Below are 17,983 nucleotides of genomic sequence, written 5' to 3' on the forward strand. Positions count from 1 at the left end.
GTCGATGATGTGTTCTATTCCGTGTATAGGGCTTTTTCACATCGCGAAAATCTGACTTCCAGAAATCTGGCAACGCATGATATGTCTAGTTTTTTTCGTTTACATGGCAAAGGCCATAAGAAATCTAAGTGGCTACAATAAAAAAAATCTAGTGTTTTTAATTCGGAATATTTCTTCAAAAGAATTACACAGTGCTCTAGGTAAGATATCGGTCGTTAATTTGATGTATAATTTACTAGGACTAAAAAATTGTTTTGGGCTAAAAATTTAAATGTAAAACTTTGTTTTGGTTTTTTTGAGGGAAGAACGGGGAGAAGAGGGATAATGGGAGGGAGGAGGGCGTACGAAAAAAAAGGGGACTTACGTTTCCTCTTCTCCCTCATTCGTCCCATTCTCTCTCTTCTCCTCGTTCTTAACTTTACACTTGCGTTAATTCTTCCAAACGAGAATTCCTGGAGGTCTTCCTTCTTTTTTATCTAGAGAATCAGTGGCAACAACCCTGTAATGAACGCGCAATACAGAACGGCATCTGCCATCTGTGAGCAGTGGCTTTCACAACACAAGATACAGTGCCATCAAAACATCCAACTGTTTTCATTTAACTGTTATTCATTTTAATCAAATCTTGTCTTTCACCCATTGTTTTTTCTTTGCACTATTAAGTATTTAAGCCTTTTTGTAAATTTGAATGATCTTTTATTTGGTGCAAACAGCGTTGCATGCATCCCGGCCTTCCCGGGTATTTACTAAAGAGAAACTTCGCAAGAAGCGTCTGTAGTGTGGACTCGGCATCAACATATCAATAATTTCACGTTTAGACATTTCGTTCTCGACTCTTGTTAAGGAGAACATAGACAGAAAATTGTGAAAATTCATCAGAGTTTGTATGACAGTCTTTATTGTTTGGTCCGTAATTTTAATTATTAACAAAATTTTACAATTATAGTGTGAACTGTTACGGGCGACTCCGAGATGGCGCGCAAGCAGCCAGAAAAGCAGACGGACTCGCGTCGCCTGGTGTTCTGGGAGTTGGATGCAAGGAGAAAAGGAGTCGGCACTCTATACCTAGACAGGGGAACCATGCTCAGTCCACTTGGCCGAAAAACGCCCAAAAAATTGTATGAAAAACACCCCCTTTCTCAAGGCTTTAGAGCTGAAAGCCAGATCCCTCGCCATCTTGTGAGATAGCCAATGGCAATATTAATGAAGATTACACATATTTAGGTTTGTCATCTGTAATGCCACATTAACCGGGATTTATGAAATCGATTGTTCTCTTACGTCATATCGCCATTGGGCACCCTTTTGTTCTAGTTCTAGTTTTAGCCCGAATCCCTGCCTCCGCTCCACCGCCCACACTTGCCAGAATCGCGCCAAGCACTAGCCTATCAATGGGCCAGAGAACCCTCTAGAATCCCGTAGCCCACCTCGCAAAAAACCATGCGGCAGCGAATCCCAACTCCCCCCTGTGATCGTGAAACTAACGGATGACAAACCCAACTTCAAGAACATGCCTTTGGCAGAACGAAAAAGGATCCAAACCGAGATCATAGAAATAGCCGGGGAACCCAAGGACTCTTCGATTCTGATGGGAGGTGACCTGGCCATCCACGCCCACGACAAGGACCAACAAGCCATCCTCCTTGAGCTGAAATCCCTACAGGGCATACCAGTGCTTTGCTCTGTCCCTAATAGCTCTTTCGCCTACAGAACCAGAGTAATCTTCGGGGTCCCTATAAAAGATTCGACCGAAGAGATCTGCGACCAGGAAGAAATGGATCACGCCGCCAGTAACTATGATTAACCCGACTACTGAAAACTTCAAGTGCCTACAGTGGAATGCAAGAGGCCTCACTAAATCAAAGTTAGAAGAATTACGCCATTATTTATCCTTGGTTAACCCAGAAGTAGCCCTACTCAGCGAAACACACTGGAACAGCGGTTTCGCCCATAAGTTCAAGCCCCACCACATCCTCAGGAAGGACCGCCCCAACAGACTGGGGGGAGGAGTGGCCATATTAATTAGCAAATCTTTACAGTTTTCCCCAATAACCCACAACCCACCTGACACCATTGAAGCAATTGGTGCCAGAATTCTCTTCAAGAACAACACATTGATTTCACCTCCATCTACATACACAGAGCCAACTGCGAGACCGAAGAGATTGAGGCCATGCTAGACAGAAGCAACCCATACTTGCTTGGTGATAACTTCAACGGACACCACCCACTATGGGAATCTAACGCCACTGTGAACAAGGCCGGTAAATCCGTCTGCGAAGCCCTGATTAACGACCAAGACGCCTGCCTCATCACCCCACCCAACCTTGGAACTCGCCTGGAGCCAGTGTCCGGGAATTCATCCACTATCGACCTAACCATCACCGCAGCATCCATCGCCACCTCAGCCAAAATCACATTAGGTCCCTACATGGGTAGCGACCACCTACTCATCATCATCACTCTGAACGCCAGTGTAGTACACTACGCAAGCCGTCCGATAGCCTGGGCCATTAATGAGGAGAAGGGGCCTGCCTGGAACAAACGACTAGAAGAGCTCCTCAAATCCCAGAACTTCAGCGCAATACCAGACCCGGTTACGGCGACAACAGTGTTCACCGACGGCCTTGAGGCCAGCAATGAACAATTCTTTAGGAGAACCAGCCCAAGCTGCAGAACAACGCACAAAGGCCCAGCCCGTCCGTGGTGGGACGAAGAATGTAAGACAGCGGTAAAAGAAGCACACCGAGCCTTCGGGGAATGGAGGGACTCCCCGATATCTACAACAAAACGGGAAGAATGGAGAAAAGCCGAAGCCAGGAAAAGAAGAACCATCATCACGGCCCAAAAGAATGCATGGTCAACCTTCATTGCTAACCTGGGCCCAAACGACCAACCAAAAATGTGGGCCTTCGTCAGGAACATGGTTGGGAATGGATCCGACGCCTCTGCCACCGGCTAGGCCCTCAAGTCTTGCGGCCACACATTTCAAACTCCCCAGGAGAAAGCCGACCTTTTCCTAGACAGATTCAGTAGCTTGCACCCCAGAAACATTGCCGACAACAGGCACTTTGAGGAAGCAATAAGAAACAAAATCCGATCGCGGAATACTGACCCCCTGAACGGCGCCTTCACGCCGGAAGAACTCGACAAAGCCATGCCAAGATCAAAAAGTAATGCGACAGGGCCCGACCTGATCCAAAACAAGATGATAAGGAACATGTCTAAACCCAACGAAACATCCCTTCTCCACCTTTTCAACACGCTATTTACTAACACCCATGTCCCGACACAGTGGAAAAACGCAGTGGTTATCCCCTTACTTAAAAAAGGCAAGCCAGCAGACGACCCCAACTCCTACCGACCAGTCTCACTCACCTCCTGTCTGGGTAAAACGTTTAGAAGACTGATGGCTAACCGACTACACTGGTTCCTTGAATCCAAAGGAATCATCAATACACCTCAGGCAGGATCCCGGAGAGGATGCAGCACAACAGACCAGATCGCCCAACTGGACGCCAACATTAAGTACAGCTTCAACCAAAAAGGCTCGACGGTGGCCACTTTCCTCGACATAAACAAAGGCTACGACACGGTTTGGATCCAAGGCCTGCTTTTCAAGATGGCAAAAAAAGGGATCGCTGGTGCGTTCCTAGGATGGATTAAGGAGTTCCTAACCGGACGTAGTATGAGCGTCAGGATCAGAAGCATCACCTGCATTCCAGCCCCGGTAGAAAACGGAGTTCCCCAAGGCGCAGTACTGAGCCCAATCCTGTTCAACATCATGTTAATCGATTCCCCAACCTCCACTCCAGAGACGAAGATAACACTCTACGCCAACGATTTGTTTGTCTACTCAATAGTGAAGCGCCCAGCGGACGACGAAGTGACCCTACAGCCAGCCCTAGACAGAGTCCAAAAATGGGGAAGGAAATGGAAGTTCAGGTTCGCCCCGGAAAAAATTGGGATGGTGGTGTTCACGAGAGCCTACAAACCCGGAAATGATCCTCTTCTCTTTCTGGACGGCCACCAAATTCCCTCCCAACCCACCTTTAAATTCCTGGGACTCTGGTTCGACTCCAAGCTGCTGTGCACATCGATCACGTAACCAACCGTTGCCTGAAACTTAAAAACCTGTTCTCTATTCTTACTAGATCCAAAGCTGGCCCAACAACTCAAATACTCGTCCTCCTATACAAGAGCCTCGTCAGAAGCCTGATGGACTACGGGGCAATAGCCTACGGCAGCGCCAGCAAAACGAGCCTGGATAGAGTGGACGTAGTGGGGCGCGCTATACTAAGAAACATTCTGGGCGCAAAACGATCTACCCCAGTAGAAATGTTGTATTCGGAAACAGGGAAAAAATCACTCAGCTGGAGAACCAAACTTCTCACCCGTAAATATCTGGTAAACCTAAGTCACAAACCTAATAACCCAATGTATAAGCCTCTCGTCCAGCTCGCTACTACAACCACCCAATGGAAGCCTAGAAGCACCCAGGCTTAATTAAGGAATTTGACTTCGTCAAATCCCTGTGCATAAGCCTCTTCTCACAACAACTTCGACTCCCATCCACCTACAAGTACCCACCACCCAGCAGACCACCCGACTGCAAAACCTCATGATTCCCTCTCAACAAAGAACAAGCCATGACATGCAGGCACCGGACAAAAAGCCTCTTCAACACCCTCAACAGCAGTGCACCGGCGACATCAATCAGGGCCTACAGCGACGGATCCAAATCATCATCCCCTGAGACCACGACCTGCGCTATCTTTATCTCCGCCCTAAACAAGGATCACGCCTGGACGCTAACGAAAGGCTCCAGATTTTTTACGGCGGAAGTCACGGCTATATACCAGGCCCTGAAACTATTTTACGACATGGGCGACTGCCCCCCAGAAGCCATCATCTACAGCGACTCCAGTTCAGCCATCACTGCCATCTCATCAAACTCCCTATCAGAAAACGAAGCGGTTACAGCCACCCGGAAAATAATTGCCAGCCTCAAATCAAGTGGCACTCGAACCAGACTGACATGGATCCCTAGTCACACTGGTATAGAAGGGAATGAAAGGGCGGACAGACTGGCAGCTACGGAATGCAAAACCCAAGACGGAGAGGAAGTCCACAACAGCCTTTCCCCCAAAGAAATGGTCTCAATAATAAGGGCCAACTGGGCCACCAACCTCCTCCGTAACCAGAAGACTTGCAAAAAAAGTTGCATACAGAGGAGATCCAGGCTAGGCACAATCAAATGGCACCAACACCCAAACAGACAAGTAGCAATGTGCCAACACAGACTCCGCTCATGGCACAATCAACTCAATGCCTTCAGCCACAGGATGGACTCGGAAGCCGACCCAAGCTGCCGCTTCGGATGCGCAGCTATCGAAAACGCCCGCCATATACTAGAATCCTGCTCAAGAAATGAAGAATTCCGCCTTAAAATCCGCCAGTTCTTTTCGGACAGGAACCTCGAACTCAACGCTAGTACCATGCTCGGTCTCAACCCAACAATCGATGCGGATACCCAGTTTAAAATCCGGAACCTAACGACCCAGTTCCTAACGCAACAGCCCTGATCAAAATAATCTAGCAAGCCACAGGTAACCGACGAGAGAAAGGATTTCAAAAACGAAAGCGTTTACGAACGCCACAGGATTATAATGGGGACCAGTCACTTTTTAGTGGTTGTGTGACTACAACCAGACCGGACGGGGTGGAATTCTCCCACCACTCACTTCCTGCTTCAAAAAATCTGAAAATGAACCTCGCAACTTACCCAAGTAGGATATCATCCGTCCAAATTCCAAGCAATAGCCAGTAGGAGCCACAAAGAAAGGAATACTGTCCGTCAGTAACCCGGCATGACAGGGTAACATGTAACCTAAAGAAAAAGAAAAAATATCAATGCATGCCACCAACTCCCAGACACATCGAATACTACACCAACAGCTAGACCAAAAGAGCTCAGGGACCAGGAAGAAACAGAATCAATCGCTCAAATTGTAAAAAAAAAAGAACCTCACAATTCACTCCAGTTTGTGTGTTGTCCAATTGTGTACCATCCGGCCAAATTCCAGACAATACCCAGTAGGAACCCACATGCAAATGTAATATCACCCATCGGTTATCCCTGCACGGCAGGGCGACGTGCATTCTAAAGAAGAAGGAAAACGAATCAACGTATGTCACCAAACTCCCAGACACACCGAATACTACACCAGCAGCTGGACCAAAACAGACCAGGGACCAAAAAGTAAAAGAAAAACAATCGCTCAACTCTACAAGCCACGAACAAACAAGATCCTAATCACCACCCACTCACTAAACTCGGCCCTTCTACAAATTACTTCCCCAGCAGCAGGGTTATTCCAAACAAGATGCCACGACCACAGCGTATACTATCCACTCAAACACAACAGCCGCCATTGTACATGCAAGTAGCTACGGACCAGCTGAGAAGCTTGGAACTCACAGTCCAAACCTCGATCGCTAGATGGCCTTTACACCCACAACACAACTCCTTAATACTCCCCTCCCCCGCCTCACCAAAGTAAGCAAACAGCAGCACCGGTGCGGAAAGTCTTCAAATAGAGGACCATTTGCTGCGACGGGTCGTCAGCAGCAGGGCACCAATCCACTAACCAACCAACCAACCATGCTGAAGGACGATGTTCCCTGTCGTCCTGTCGAAAGGGTGGGTCGACTCTGCTCAACCGATCTTCACGTTTGAAGACAGTACAATCGCAATCCTTCCCCCCTCCCCCGTACACACAATTTGGAAGGGTCAGTCCGCCGGAAGGACCCAAAACCTCCAAAATCTAAGCACCTAAGCACTATAACAGAGTCTTCGGAAGAGGAAGAAGAGAATCTACCACACCGTTGTCGCCTTTTGCGTCGCCACATGCGTCCCTCTCCGGATAATCGAGACGAAGCGCCGACTCGTCCCAGATCGATAGCATTGCTAGCATCGAGGGACATCGTAATACTTCCCCATTCCGTCGCGAGAGTTTCCGGAAAACTTATGTCGAAGGAATCCCGAGACTTGGTTTTCCAACCTTTTCTCTATTGCGGCGACGAGGGAGAGTTTGTGAGTCCAAAGTGCGAAAAAAGAGAAGTGTGAACGTGTTTGAAAAGTGAATAATATATATCATATCAAACTTCATACATAATATTTATAATCATACTATATATACTTGCCTGGAAAAGTGCCGTGCAGGAAAGCCAAGTGTGGAGGGCTTATGCCGTATGGCGTCATTTTGTCCTCGATCGCGACAAGAAGGTCGTTAGCTATACCACAGTTTCAAATTTTTACGCCGTAGAGTACTTAGAGTTCAAACCATGGCAGAAAGAGTAGAAACAATCTTTTGGGATTCCGCGTTTAAACAAATTCTCTTTGAAATCTCTCTGCCAAATAAAATTTGTTTAGAACAGAAAGTATTGTTTAATACTAATTTTTACACTATTTTACACACTATATTTTAAGGGTGGAGAAGTTGGTTGAAGGTGTTTAAAATACCAAATGTTGCACCGAAATTGTGAAGCTTGTAGTTTGTGACATTACTAGAACCACGGTGTCACGTGGTTTGTATCGGCGAACCAATAAATTCCGGTAGAAAACACATTGGTTGCCAGTCTGCTTCAGAATTATTTATACATATAGATCAAGAAGAAATGCTAGAGGTTGCCCTGACGAGTGCCACAAAGTGGGCACCTTTCACCACCTTTGAGGGAAAACCTGGTCGGTTGAACAGACCGAACGGCCTATGGTGTATCGCTCGGTGTATCGCTGTCGCTATCGCAATCGCGAATGTTTTGGTGACTACATGGCAGGATAAAACCTATCACAGAAAATTTTAAATTATAAATTAAAATTATAATCAGGAAATCATACGTGAATCTATGGTCAACAACTTGACCATCGCAAAATATTGATTGGAATATTATCGATCGCTACTGTATAACCGAGATCAAGATCAATTTTTTTCTTCCACCTTCGACATCGTTCTAAACTGTTGTAATATGAGAGAGGTTGGTTTGCTTGAACTGGAATCATTCAAACTTTTACTTTTTTTGTATCTGCTGTATTCTTCATAATGGCAGATATTTAGATGCTTGTCGAAGTTAGAGAATGAAGTTAGTTCACCAGAGGAATAGACTGGCTTTTTGTTTGTTTGAAATTTTCCGGTTTTCCATCAAGCCCAGACTTGATGGCCACTTCTTCTATTTTTTTTTCTGCCCAACGCCAATCTGAGAATCATTCTCTTCTCCACTTTTATTTCTATGACTGAACAGTTAAGTTTGGTATGGGATTTTCTGGCGGAGGTAGAGGCTCAGCAGCATTGATTGTGATTGTGGTGTCATTAATATGTCAGTCACATCCATTACTTCATGTTTATCTCCCTTTCCTGATCCAATAATTCGTGTTGGTCATCCGACTTAGGAATTTCATTAACGATTTGAAGAAGATTTTCTTCTACTGTTTACACAGAGGATTGGCCACGACCTTGTGAAACTAATAAGCGTGTTCTTCGGGCTACCCTTTTTCCTCTGGGTGCCATGGCTATGACTTACAGGAACTATAAGATGGATATTGAAGTTCATAATGCTCTGTAAGAGAAAAAGCGTTAATAATAATATCAATAAATAGGGGGTGAAGATCATTAAAAATTAGTTGTTTAGCCAGCCTGGTCTCTCTTGACGTCAAAAACAGTCTTGACATCCATGGCAAAGCTTTCTGATTGACTGTTTTGTGGCTAGCCTTCCTGATTGTCTTATGCAGCAACCAGCAATAATGAGAATCACATGATCGGTTTTTATTGGTTATGGCAGCCATTTTTGTTTTGTTGGTGTCAGTGTCGTATTGATTCAACCAATTTGTAATGAGTGAATTGAATCCCAAAAGCAAAAGAGTGAAAATGGACGAGTACAATGAAAGGAGAAGAAACTCTAGAAAGAAAGAGATTCCCTTCTCTGGTACTCGTGGTTTTTGGTACTTGCAGTTCAAGTGCCCTGTCAAGTAACAGTAGTCCCGAGTTAGAAAAAGGTCGTGGAAAGAAGAGAAAAGGACCCTTAAAATCTTCTTCTGGTGGTTTATGATTTAAAAGGGCCGAAGTATGGCCCAGGGTATGACCAGGGATGGCCGAAGGCGGTGACCGAGTATGGCCCAGGGTATATGCCAGACGAAGGGATAGCACGATTAGAGAGTACAGAGAGAGAAGGAACGGGGCAGTAAAAGCTTGTCAAGGAAAATGGAAACAGATTTAGGGCGCAAGACTAAAGGGGGAGCAACGGCCACAGATTACTGCTGTAGTACGGGCAGAAAGAGAGAAAGGACCAGCTGGGCCCCCCTCTCCCTAGCCCGACCAGCCCCGGCGCCAGCCGCCACCGTTTATAGATGTGGGCACCGGGTGCAGCCGAGACCTAGGTCGGATGCCAGCACCACCCCGTTATCTGGGGGAAGGCGCAAAATTCTACACTATTCGCACCGCATGGCGGAAGGAAGCCTTCCGTGCCCTGCACTGGGCTTGATGGTAGGCTCCTGGATTGTTCTAAACCCGGAGTTTGCGTTACTGCACAGCCGCTTAGTCTTGGACAGGTAGCGGAGGAAGGCGTTCCTGATGAGGCTAGACTGGGAGAGAGCCTGTAGTGGGGAAGGGGATGCCAAGTGACCTTGGAGTTCGCGAACGCCGATATCAGCTTTCCTCTGTGAGATGAAAACCTTGGACAGTTAAATAAAAAATGAAAAATGTTTTCATCCGGCCAACCACAATCGCAACCGGGGGCTGGGGCATAGCCTAGGCGGTATAATTGGTGATTGAGGCGACAGTGGCCTGTAATAAGTTGATTGGCTAATACGTTAGACCTCAGCTTGAGGGGGGAGTGGGCGGCATATACGTCGGGAAAAAAGCTGTGAGCTGTAGACCCGGTTTTCGCTGTCACCCACTCATTGTTCCACACAGCGAGAAGATGTTCTTTGATGGAATTTTTGAAGAACTTGGGGGAGAAGGTGGGGGAACCATCAAACAAATAGACTGAGATTTCGCCCGGCTTACAGCAAGTAGGAAACCAGCCGACGAATGATTGGCCGCTAGAAACAAATGGCAGAACGAGCCTAAGGCCGAGAGAGAAACCAGCGTCGTAACTTCTTCTGGTTAAAGAAGAGTCGCAGGGAGAAGAATGGTTGAGCCGGCAGACAGGAAAAGGTTGCAGGATGAGTAGGTAGGTTTAGAGGCATATATGAATTCCAGGGTTTTTAGAAGCGAAATGCAGCTAGCCTGGCGATGAGAGATTGAGCTTGGAAGGGACGCCTTATAAACAGATTTGATACCTACGCTGTCAGTGGCCACGACGGCAAAACTGGGATTGTAACTTGATCACAAGGTAACGACAAAAAGTTGGAGGGTGCCGGGGACACTTTGAAGCAAATATACAATTACAGAGGGGATGGCGGAGTTGCGAATTTCTAGCTACCAAGGGGGTTGATTTGCCAAGTGAGGCAAGCTAGTGACTAGATTTTTTGGTGAGACAGCCAGGAAGGGTAGATGCTTACAGATGATCTCTTTGGCAGAACTAGCGAAAGGGGCATTTGCTGGGACTGAGAGGAAACGACACGCCACAATTTCCAGGAGTCTGAGTTCAATAGGGAGGAGGTTAGAGAGAAGAAATAGGGATGAGGAGGGAGCTGATTTGAACGTGCCTGTAATCATTCGACATAGCGAGAGTTGAAAAAACCTGAGTTTTTTTTTACAGCTGCCTTATCTCTTACCGCAGAGATCCAGACCGAGGCGCCATAGGAGAAAATAGGCTCAAACACTGTGGAATATAAAAAACGCAGGCGATGGCCATCGGAGTCGAAGGCTTGGCGAATACAGCTACTGGCTGCAAACATGGCCCGCTTGGCCAACCCGATTTTTCCTTGCAAATGTCTGTGCCATTTCAGGTTGGGGTCTGAAGTGAGACCAAGAAAAGATGCATCAAGTGAAGGGGAAATCTGAACCCCCTTAATGGATAAAAAAAGGGGCTCGCTCGACCCGGAAGAACTCCTACGGGCAAAAATCATGAAAACTGTTTTACCACCATAGAGCTGAAGTTTCCTTGATTCCAACCAAGCCCCGATGTGATCGCAGACGATCTGCAAGTTTTTTGTCGCCACGAGAGGGTCTTTGTGAGACGTGGCAATCGAGAGGTCATCAGCGAAGCCGACCACTTTGACTGGAAAATTGAAGGAGAGTTTGAAAATATCGTCAATTAGGACGTTTCATAGGAAAGGAAATAGCACTCCTCCCTGAGGACAACCAAGGCTCACGGGGTGCTCCGAGTAAAATTCGCCAATGGAGAGAACTGCCGACCTGTTCTTAAGGAAGTTGGAAATTATGTTAACAAGATAGGTTGGGCAACCACGACTGGAAAGTGCTGCAATAATAGCTGGGTGCCAGGCCGAGTTGAACGCACTCTTAATGTCTAGGAATGCAGCGGCTACGACCTTTTTTCTGAGAAAGCTGATTCAATAAAAGAAATAAGAAAGTGAGCTGCTGCGTCCGTGGATTTATTCTCTCTGAATCCATGTTTACAGGATTTTAACCAGTCGTGGGCGTTTGCAAACCAGAGCAGGCGTCCGAGCACGACTTTCTCGAGAATCTTCGCCAAATTTGACACCAGACTGATAGGCCTGAAGCTTTTTAAGCTGGTGTAGTCCAGCTTGTTAGGTTTACCAATTACCACCACCTTTGATCGCTTCCAGGAGGAAGGGAAGAGGCGCAGCTGTAAGCAAGCTCTAAGAATCGCAGAGAGATAGCATTTGATTGCCGGTAGACTAAGAATAAGTATCTCAGCAGAGATGTCATCAGAGCCGGGGGCTGCTTTTGGGTTTAGAGACCGCAGCGCCGCCTCTTGCTCCCAGTCGGAGATGACAGGCGGTTGGACAGAGACGGGCATGAGAGTGAGCGAACGACGGAAGCCTCTAGTTCCACGTGGTAAGTATTTGACGGAGGCTCAACTGGGAAGAAGTGACTGGCACAACCATTAGCAATGGTGGCAGGGTCAGACGAAAACTTGCCGTCGACAACCAGCTTGCTTGGGAGGGGAATAGACCTAGATTTGCCCATGAAAGGGAATAGAGCGTGGAACGTGTCGCTGGATGAGGCGGATTGTCTGAGTTTGGCAGAAGAGCGCAGGCTTTCTTGCTCTGCTTGCTTGCTTGCTTTGCTCTGGGGATAAAGCAGTTTATTTGGGAGATGAGACTTTTGGACAGACCTCTGGCAGGGGGCCAGGGCCAGGGCAGGCTCTGAATAGGGAGCGAGTTTTTGAGCGGAGTGCACATAGTTCCTTGGACCACCAGGGCATGGATTATGCTCTCGACAACACTGGCCGAGAAGTTTTGGCCGCATGAGCGCACGAGTTAATAGAGGTGACTAGTTAATGTGATCCTCGTCTTGTGATTCGGAACTACACGTAAGAGAGTGAGGCCAGGTCATCGAGAAAGCAAACAGGTTGGACGGTACAGATTCAGATTCATGTTGGACAGGGAGGGTATAGGTCTGTTGGGATAAGCTATAGGTTTGGGAGTGAAGTCTTGCGAGTCAACCTCAAAGTAGATAAACGGATGGTCCGAGTGGGATGGCATCACCAGAAAAACCCACCGAGGGATACACAGATGAGAACCGGTCAGGGGAGGTCAACAAACGCTGTGCCTCCTGGGACAAAATCCAGCTCAGCGCAAACCCTGTTTGCGATGTTAAGGCCAGAGCCAAAAATAAGGGTTTCCAGATCTTCACCCCTTTTGTCATTGACCAAGCTGTTTCATGCTCGGTTTTTTTGCGTTGGAGTCCAGACTAAAAACTGGATAGCATAAAAAATGGATTGAACGGTGCTGGGGAAATCGAAAATGGAGAGACGAAGGTAGATAGAAGCGAACAGCAGTGGGACCGATTTTGTATGAAGTTCAACACAGGATGGGAAATTCGAGAGATGCATGACGCTTAGGATACCTGCTGATGCAACAGAATCCTTGATTAGAATAGCTGAGCCATACGCGTGGTCATTTGAGAGATGGTGGAATGCCGAGAAACCGGGTGGGATATTAGCCACGACTGGGATTACGGCTAAGTAGGCTTATGGCTCTTGAATTAAGACTACATCGATATCAAGGTCCAGCACCGTCTGAGCCGGAGAGGTCGACGCTAACTTGGAATGATGGAGGTTAATCTGGATGCATCTAATACGGTTGGGTGGGAGAAAGTTCTTAGGTAGAGACGACGCAGATCTGTTACACATGAGAGTCTAGAAAGGTTCTGTACCGTGCCACCGCTTTGATCTGCTCCTAACAAAGTTTGTCTCCAGAACGATAAGAGCCATCGCAATTTACACATTTCAACGCGGAGGAATTAACGCAATCCGAGGTTTGGTGATGCATGGCACATCTTCCACAGGCGGGTGTGGGAGCCGTGCAAGATTTTGGGTGTGGCCATACCCCTGACACTTGAAACAGCGTCTTACTTGTCGGTCAAGGTATACCGGGACAATTCTATGATTCGTACCAAGAATGGAAACTTTTTCCCTGAGCAAAATGCTATCTCATGCTGCCCTAGTGCGAAGGAAAATCTTAACATGCCCTTCCGATGTGTGGGGTTTAGTAGAAATAACTTTAACCGACTGGATCTGATTTTTCAGCAGTTGGTTGCGGTGTTCTATTTTATCTGTGCAAACTGGCCGTGTCAGAAACGTTGACAAAAAGGGCCAACACAGGAAAAAGAACGTTGAGCTTTGAAGTAGTATCAAAACGAGCCTGGAACTCAGGCTTCTTATTGAGAATATCCACGGCTTTGGCAACGGCTACCTCATTGTCAAAAGTGACAAACCATTTTTTGTTCTTAAGACGGACATGGGAGGGAATTAAGCCACTGTTGGGAGTGTCAAGAAGCTTTTCCACTTCCAGGAGATCGACGCTACTGGCTTGGTCGTCGATGCAATTAGCGACTAGTGTGGAGTTAGGGGAAGCCAAGCTATTGACAGACGCATAGGAGGGTACAGGGAGAAGAGTGGGAGCAACAGTGTTATTGAGCTTTAGGATGGACTCAGCAAAATAAATTTTGTTTCTGACTTGTCAGCTTCAATTTCAGCAATGCGCTTGTCTTTCTCATTCAAAGTGGCGGTCAACGAGTCAAACGAGTTTGCAGAGCCATCACCAAGAGAGGTCTTGGCAGGGCCACCCCAGTCCTGCAGAAAAAAACAGGGCTGTAAAAAGACGAGAAGCAAGGTCCTCTTTGTCTAGTTCATGGACGTTAGCAACCAAGTTATCATCCAAAAAAAGTTCTAGATCAGTTTTACCTTTCTTTGGTTTATTGGGAGCCACACTGTTTGTGGTATTACGTGAGGGAACGCTTGTAAGAGACCGTTTTCTCAGGCAAAATTTGTTTATTCGCCTTCTTGGCATTACAGTCCGCCGAGCATCAGCGATGGCCTTTGTGAAGGTATTGAAACTTTTTATTACAATGTAAACAATACCTCGTCTTGTCAGGAGTGACGGCGGCGGCGCCACCTCCGTCGTCCACTAAGACCATGGCCGTAGACTGGTCTGGAATTATCCAAACCGTGAGGAAAAAGGGGACCTGAGAAAGCAGCAGGTATAGCTCCAATGTTTGCAGCAAGAAAAGCGCTACAAAATAAGCCGGAACTTTGCCACACACGGGAAAAGAAAACTATAAAAATTTGAAAATACTGAGAGCTAGGCGTTGAGCTGTTTAGAAGCTAGACGAGCAGACAACTATGATTCGTATACAACTTATTTGTTGGTTCCTTCTTTCAAATATTAATAAGTTTCCATATCTTTTCTAACAGGAACCATTGAAAGTCAAGCCAACACCACAAAAAAGGTTACGTCAATGATCATGTAAATTCTTGTTCATCTTTTCAAGAATATATGAAGCATGTCAATCAAACAAGTAAGCATGTTCAATTATACTCTTATATGGCAGTTTATCTTTGATTTTGTGCGTTTTTTTATAGGTGCATTACACAACCTTATTAAAAATAGTGTCATAGATGAAAAGAATGACACAAGAATGCCAAAGAAATCTTGGAAAGAAAGGGTAGAAGCAACAGAGTGTGCCTGGAAAGAAGCATTTCAAGCTCTGCTTGAATATAGATGAAGATATATTTGCAACACAAGCCTTTCATTTCTTGCCTTGTAAAAAATGTGGTTTGCAACTCACAGCATATGTTGTTCGATATGTAAGAGTTGCAATACGTTTTCTTGTGGAAAATGTGAACACCATGAATCACATACTTTTCATAATCGGACATTGGATACATTGACATCATCAACGTTTTTACTATCTCATCAGTTCGTTGATGAAAATGGGGAACTATTTTCAAAAGGTTGGAGTAAAAGCCTATTTGTATTGTACAAAATAACCTAAATTATTGTGCAATAGCTGTGAATCCTAAGGGCATTTTGAAATCTGGGCAGGTGATAAAAGCATTGCTCTGGTTACAAAAGATAGTAAGACAAACTTTAAACAGTGGTTCAAATTATTTAACGAATATATTTTACCTTTATTTTTTTTTAAATTGACATAGGTCGATTTGATTTAAAATCCACAAAGTTTAAATGCAAGAATTTCAAAAAAGAAACCAAATAATCAATAATTGATTGTGTGTAAGAGTAGTCCCACAGTCATGTGATTCATGAACAGAACAATAATTTGCTTAGGGAAAAATACGTTCGAGCAAAACAATCAACGCATGATTGATGAATTACATTTATAAAAATTTTAATTAATAAATTAACACCATGAGAAATTTTTGACAAAAAAAATTGCTAAGTTTGTTCAAAAAAATCAAAGTGTTCTACGACCATAGAAGACAAAGGAAAACAACGATGAAAGGGAAAATGTTTTTTACTTCAGTTTTTGACAGCTGACTACAGCGTGCATATTAATGTCTTACGCAAAAAACGAAGAAGTAATTGTGTTAGACAGCGACGACGGAGAGTTTTTTTAGCGAAATGTTTAAGACCAGAAGGGAAATATTTTATGAAGATTAACTAAAGCAAAGTATCAGCTTGCAAAATGAAGCGGGGAGCGAGGTAAACCATAATAGAAATCAATTTGGTCGAGTTATGATTCTGATATTTAAGATTTCCCATTAAACGTATCTTATATCGTAATGTACTGCATCCGAAGGTTAAGAAATTGTGATCTAAATACGGCGAATTGCTCAGTGTAATTGAATTTTTAGTAATTTGGAAAAACTGAATTTCCCATTACACACCGCTCGGTGCAGCGGTGAAGACAACGAAACTACTGATCGACCAATTTTTCAACTAAACAATGATGGGACAATTTAGACAGTACTATAAGTCTATAAAATAATTTTGTGTTGTGATTATGACCCTGTCTAACAAAAACATACATTGTTTATGTTACGCAGACATTTTCCGATCCCAAAAGCTATCATTTGCTACGGCCAAAGATGCACACACGTGTGCAGTACTCATGAAAGAACAAATAGTAAAAAAATATTGCTCTCGAAAACGTAATTGGTAAATTGTTATAGTTTACGGAAAAATCAATCGGTGGATGTAATTGATTTTAATTTTCTAAAGATTCTGTAAACAAGCTAATGCCGTGCTATCAACGTCCTATAACGCAGACTGTAAACCAAGACATTTCAAAATCAAATTTCTCCTGGCCACAACAAATTCTACGATGGATATTATTGTGAGTAGTTTAATGTTGTTTACACTTCAATACTATCTCTATCGAAACATGAACACAAAAAAATCCCAGGAATTTGTAATAGGTAGTTCATGAAAACCTAGACTTCACAATAACAATTTGTGAGCCTGCCTGCCTTTCAAAAAGCGACAAAATTGATGACTGCCGTAGTAGTTGGGTTAGAGCTAGCAGATTAAAATATTTCTCGATCCTGAACTGTCACTCAGTAATTTTAAATGAAAAAAAAGATGCCTAAGTAAAGTAATTTTTTTGAATTTAATTTAATTAAGAATACTCTTTCAAAGAAATTAAGGTCCACGCAATATGCAACCATAAATCGAAACATTCAACCTGAAGAGGAGAGCAGATGCTATGCCTACCACTCCAAAGTCTACATCTGATGCAATTTGTTCCTATGTAAGTTTTGTTTTAATTCTGACAAACAGCGTCCAAAGTAGTACCCTGCATAAAAATCTGAAAGTGATTTTATTTTTTAAAACCATCTAGCAATCAAACATTTAATGCATTGTTTACTACCCTTCCTTCATCAAGGTAATAGGTTCTGGGATTATATTTAAATAAATGAAAATAAACTTCCTAGATTGCCAACTTTTCAATACGATTTGAGGCTGGAATTGTTGTCAAATTTTGTTATTCCTGCTGCATCGGACAGAATTTTATTCTTGTTTGTTCACCTGAACAGGGGCCTGCCAATACATATTGTCGGACTTGTGCGACGCAGTCTCTCCAGAAAAACAACTCAGCTGTGAGTACACTTCACACGCCTTGTTTATTCAGACTCAAATACGCGTAGAAAATCGTCCGCCATTCAACTAGAATAATCAGCCTAGCGTCAATTATCTTGACGTCGGCTTAGTATATTACGTTAGTTTACGTCATAGTTGTACGAAAGAAGATGGCTCTTCCCGCTAAACCAATTCAATAATCTATCTCGAAGAAAATACATCTTCACCAAAATAATATATGTATTTGTTGATGGCGGGCTGGAAGAGTAACATGGAAACACAATTTCTTAACGCTGCCATGGCAACGCATACGACATTTATTCTTAAAACGTTAATCATCTTTATCGACGTCGCGGGGATATCAAAATAGCACCAAGCGGACAGATTTTATTGCAATTTTGATACACCAAACACTGCGGCGGGAAATTCAAAACTTGATTGGCTAAAAGACGATAAAGTTTCGTGTGAGTGGGTGAATGTAGACGCCATTTACTCGTGACATTCACGCGATGA

General features: G+C 44.6%; 2 long non-coding RNA genes across 2 annotated transcripts; both read left to right on the top strand.

The window, feature by feature from the left end:
- Positions 1-766: 766 nt before the first annotated feature.
- LOC124328917 lies at positions 767-5,674 on the top strand. The gene is made up of 3 exons (XR_006916549.1): positions 767-884; positions 947-954; positions 5,663-5,674. It is a non-coding gene; the product is annotated as an uncharacterized LOC124328917 (long non-coding RNA).
- Positions 5,675-8,886: 3,212 nt separating this feature from the next.
- On the top strand, positions 8,887-15,214 carry LOC124328919. Its single transcript, XR_006916551.1, has 3 exons — positions 8,887-9,097; positions 14,845-14,948; positions 15,013-15,214. It is a non-coding gene; the product is annotated as an uncharacterized LOC124328919 (long non-coding RNA).
- The last annotated feature ends 2,769 nt before the right edge of the window (positions 15,215-17,983 follow it).

The sequence above is a fragment of the Daphnia pulicaria genome, chromosome 3, assembly GCF_021234035.1.
Source record: "Daphnia pulicaria isolate SC F1-1A chromosome 3, SC_F0-13Bv2, whole genome shotgun sequence".
NCBI classification, from domain to species: domain Eukaryota; kingdom Metazoa; phylum Arthropoda; class Branchiopoda; order Diplostraca; family Daphniidae; genus Daphnia; species Daphnia pulicaria.